Source organism: Lucilia cuprina, chromosome 2 (genome assembly GCF_022045245.1).
Source record: "Lucilia cuprina isolate Lc7/37 chromosome 2, ASM2204524v1, whole genome shotgun sequence".
Lineage (NCBI taxonomy): Eukaryota > Metazoa > Arthropoda > Insecta > Diptera > Calliphoridae > Lucilia > Lucilia cuprina.
In genome coordinates this window covers 64597534-64603253 of record NC_060950.1, presented here as the reverse complement: position 1 = coordinate 64603253, position 5720 = coordinate 64597534, and positions in this window count along the sequence as shown.

The following is a 5720-nucleotide window of genomic DNA, read 5'->3' as shown; positions in this document are numbered from 1 at the left end:
GACTATAGACTAGACTATAGTCTTGACTATAGACTAGACTATAGTCTTGAGTATAGACTAGACTATAGTCTTGACTATAGACTAGACTATAGTCTTGACTATAGACTAGACTATAGTCTTGACTATAGACTAGACTATAGTCTTGATTTTAGACTAAAATGTATGTATAGCTACAGTTTCATTTACAGGCTAGACTACTTAAACTAATTTCAAACATAATGTTTTTCAACTTAATTTCTTTCAGTGTATATATATTGCTATTTAATCCCTTTACATTTGTTTAATTCAAGCCCATAGTTTTAGTTTAGATTTTTATAATGCGTGCTGTGCCCTGGTGTATATAAAGTGTTTGCAGTGCATTTGCCTACAAATATATAGAATTATTGTTGAACAACAAAAGTAATTTAGATTTTTATCTGTTCAGTTATAGTTTTACTACGATGTGTATATGTATGTAAAGTTAAGTTTAGTTAAAAGCACTTTGTACTTAAAACATTTTCAAGTACTCAGTTACTTTAAACTTTCATAAGCTGAATGAGTATTTAGTGTTGTATTTCTAGCGTTGTTGTTTTTGTTGTTGCCTTTATTATTGTCGGATACTTAAAACGGATATGTACAAATACTTAAATAGTACTAAACTATAACTATTTATATGTATTAGGCATTTAGATATAAAATCATATGTGTATAATTTTTAAAAGGGATTTAATATGTTTACAAAGTAGAGACATACTTTGTTATGGAGAATTAAAGAAATCGAATTAAATTTAGATTTAAAGGATCGGTGAAGTAGCAATATGAAACTGATGGAATATATATATTTTTTTCAAATATTATCACAGGTTTGGTTTTTGCCTTTTTATTAGAGATTTATCATCTTCTAAATATATCCTCGATAGTATAGTGGTCAGTATCCCCGCCTGTCACGCGGGAGACCGGGGTTCAATTCCCCGTCGGGGAGAAAAAAAATTTTTTTTGTTTCCTTCTTTGTTAGGAAAGCATATTAAACTAAGTAAATGCAGAAAATATATAAGTGATATGCAGCGATGTTATAATGGTGTACATCTTTTGAGAAAATTATGAGAAATTTTTAAGGTCTAAAGGACTTCAAATTCTAGAGATTTTCATTTGGATCGATTTGATGTACCTAGTGATACTTGATTTATAATGTTTAAAGTAACAAAGAGTCTCTATGCATCCTCGATAGTATAGTGGTCAGTATCCCCGCCTGTCACGCGGGAGACCGGGGTTCAATTCCCCGTCGGGGAGGACGTAGATTTTTTGCACAAATTTTGCATTATTCAGTAACTAACTAACGAACGAACTTACTAACTAACTCACTCACTCACTAACTAACTAACTAACTAACTAACTAACTAACTAACTAACTAACTAACTAATTAATTAATTAACTAAATAACTAACTAACTGACTAACTAACTAACTAACTAACTAACTAACTAGCTAACTAACTAACTAACTAACTAACTAACTAACTAACTAACTAACTAACTAACTGACTAACTAACTAACTAACTAACTAACTAACTAATTAACTAACTAACTAACTAACTAACTAACTAACTAACTAACCAACTAACTAACTAACTAACTAACTAACTAACTAACTAACTATCTAACTAACCTTTCCTTTTTGAAGTTTGATTCATCTTGAATTATGACATCTGTCATTCTTCTATGGTAAGAGATTAGATAGCCCGAGTACTTGAGCAAAGTGCTGGCACGTGGACCAGTATAAGATACACAAAGAGGCGCACCCTGTAGGCGAAAAATTTAGTAACTAACTAACTAATTAACTAACTAACTAACTAACTAACTAATTAACTAACTAACTAATTGGCTAACTAAATAACTAACTAACTAACCTTTCCTTTTTGAAGTTTGATTCATCGTGAATTATGACATCTGTCATTCTTCTATGGTAAGAGATTAGATAGACCGAGTACTTGAGCAAAGTGCTGGCACATGTACTAGTATAAAATACACAAAGAGGCGCACCCTATGGGTGAAAAAGACCACAGTAATAGAAGGCCGACAAGGCAGGTGTAAAGCACTTGGACTTCTCGCACACTTGCCTTAAGTTTCGAATATATATAAGTAGTTTCAACTTAACTATAATTTGACTATATACACTTACCCATAGTAATAACTGTAGAATTGAATATATGCCTGTCTAAAACCTCCACTTTAAACTAGATTATAACCATTAGACTAAAAGTTGTTAATAAAGATTTTGGAAAATGAAATATTGCCTAGGAAAATGGGGGTAAATAATAATTTCTAAAACGATATCGTTTTTGCGATCTGTGATGGAAAAATCAACTTTTAATAAAATATTTTTTTAACGATATATATTTTTAAATGTTTTAAATTAATCTTATTAACATTAAGTAAATATTTATAGCTCATTTGGACAAATTGTTAATTGTCCTTTAATTGAAATAAATTTTTAAACAAATTTAAAATAAATCTGTAATTACGTAACAATTTTTTGAAATTAAATTATTTACCAGACTTATTGACTTAACGCTTAAAAAAACATGATTTTTTTTTTTTTTGCACTATTGTTTAAGTAAAACTATTTTGCAAAACAATTGAGAAAAACTGACACAACTGCAGCGACAAAAAAACACCATAAATTGTTCTATTGAAATTGAAAATACTGTGAATTGTAACAGCTGTTAATATTTACCCAAACCTGCACCAAATAATCCAAACGTTTTAATATGATTATGGAAAAATTAAATCTGTTGAATAAATTCATTTCAAAACAAAAACAAAATGCCTATATTCCCTGTATGACTATAATGAAATATATATATATTTTAAATTAAAATTAACAACTGAGAGACAGAGAGAGAGAGAAAAAAAGAATTTATTTTAATAGGTTTAATGCAGTTTTTTTTTATGATAAACTGTTTAATTAGCAACTTTAGTGTTTAAAAATATATAAAATTAAACAATATGTTTATGAGACATTTAACCCATAATTAATAATAAAAATATTATTAATATTAAATTAAAAATTTTAAAATATTAATTAATAAAAATATATATTTTTTATTTGATTATTTCAAAAAGAAATCACAAAATGCAAAATATTTACTGAATTTACAACAATCCTCGATAGTATAGTGGTCAGTATCCCCGCCTGTCACGCGGGAGACCGGGGTTCAATTCCCCGTCGGGGAGAATTTCTCAATAATTTTTTTGCCTTAACAATTTCTAACTTTAAGAATATTTTAAATATGTAAAAAAAATTTTTACAAATTTTGAAAAGAAAAATATTCCCAATATTTTAGAATAATCTTTTGTTTTATAAGAATAACATGAAAACCCTTTGAGACTTGTAAAAATACAATATTCTTTCGACTCTTTTACATCCTCGATAGTATAGTGGTCAGTATCCCCGCCTGTCACGCGGGAGACCGGGGTTCAATTCCCCGTCGGGGAGAATAACAAACTTTTTATTTTTCTTCATTTGTTTTCTAAAATATTTCAAAATGAATATTAGCTTTAAAGCTAATATTTTATTTTTTATCACAAAATTTACGATTCAATACAAAATCGATACATATTTTTAATTTTGTTTTAAATTTTTCACCTCAAAATCACAACTTCCTAAAAAAAAACTGGAAATTCACCTCAAATTTGACATTTCACCACAATGATGTTCTTTTGTGAAATTCTAAGGCATTTTTATTGCAGTAGCATACTAGTGGCAAATATTTAATAACACTAACAAGGCAACCATTTTCTACATATCCTCGATAGTATAGTGGTCAGTATCCCCGCCTGTCACGCGGGAGACCGGGGTTCAATTCCCCGTCGGGGAGAAATAACTTTTTTTGCTTTATTAATTTTTTAAATAGTTAAATTTTAGTTCAGTTCTAGTTCAGTTCTAGTTCAGTTCTAGTTCAGTTCTAGTTCAGTTCTAGTTCAGTTCTAGTTCAGTTCTAGTTCAGTTCTAGTTCAGTTCTAGTTCAGTTCAGTTCTAGTTCAGTTCTAGTTCAGTTCTAGTTCAGTTCTAGTTCAGTTCTAGTTCAGTTCTAGTTTAGTTCTAGTTTTGTTCCAGTTTTGTTCTAGTTTAGTTCTAGTTCAGTTCTATTTCAGTTCTAGTTGAGTTTTAGTTCAGTTCTATTTCAGTTCTAGTTGAGTTTTAGTTCAGTTCTAGTTCAGTTCTAGTTGAGTTCTAGTTCAGTTCTAGTTCAGTTCTAGTTCAGTTCTAGTTCAGTTCTAGTTTAGTTCTAGTTCAGTTCTAGTTCAGTTCTAGTTCAGTTCTAGTTCAGTTCTAGTTCAGTTCTAGTTCAGTTCTAGTTCAGTTCTAGTTCAGTTCTAGTTCAGTTCTAGTTCAGTTCTAGTTCAGTTCTAGTTCAGTTCTAGTTCAGTTCTAGTTCAGTTCTAGTTCAGTTCTAGTTCAGTTCTAGTTCAGTTCTAGTTCAGTTCTAGTTCAGTTCTAGTTCAGTTCTAGTTCAGTTCTAGTTCAGTTCTAGTTCAGTTCTTGTTCAGTTCTAGTTCAGTTCCGATTCATAGCTTTAACTCATAACTGTAAATAATATCGGACTGATAACATGTTTTACGAAAATATTAATTTCAAATTAATAAGTAAAAGTGGTAAAGAAAAAAGTAAGTCGTATTATATTTGTTTGTTATTAAATTCTTAATCAAATTATGATGATCATGAATAAAACTTGCCATGCTAAAAAAGAAAGTTCTTTTCCATGACCCATATTTTTAACGACGATGCTGATATTGCTCCAGTAACTAAGGTTCATAATCGTTCAATGTTAATTGTTAAAATCAATAAACAACATACCACCAACAACTACTTTAACTACCAGTAAGTAGTTGTACATGTATTTGTGATCAGTCAGTACAAATGAAATTGATTTCAACTCGTTATTTATGTTATAAATTATTTAGACACGAGTCACATTAAATAGGTTCTTGGTAAATATTTGTGAAAATATTTTAAGATTAACGAGAAGAGCTCATATTTGAATAGCACGAAGAAGTAAAATTATTACTCATTGATTAATATGCATAAATTATAGTAGAATGTGATTAGTTTTTGAAATTCAATTTCTGAAAATTATATTTATGTGTAAATGCAAACACATTATAAAGACTAGATATCTGAGAGAAAATTCTAGAATAGTATAATTTAGAATTTTATTATAAAATTCACTTTCTTTTACCTTTGCCTAACGATTGTTATTTTCATTATAATTTAAAATTGTTTTTATTAAACATATTTATTTTCAAATTATCTTTCAATTTACACCTTTCGGAAGTTTTAATATTTAGTTCAAAATTGCTAACCGTCTTATTACGTCTTGAAGACATTTTCATGCTTCACAGCTCTAAAATACAAGATTCTAATTGATTAGTATCGAATTGTTTAAAAATTTCATTCAATAGAAAGTGGGCTAAACAAAGTGTTAGAATTAAGAGAAAAAATTTGAAAAGTAATAAAATTAAATTTGTCATTTTAAAAGTAAATATTTAGATTACATGATTAGATATGTATAAAGAGTGAAAATATCTCGACGCGTGTCTCAAATTAAAGCAGTTACAAGTTGATTTTAACAGAAAATTTAAACATGATCTGAACAAGAGCTGAACTAGAAATATAACTTGAACTGAACTAGAACTGAACTAGAACTGAACTAGAACTGAACTAGAACTGAACTAGAACT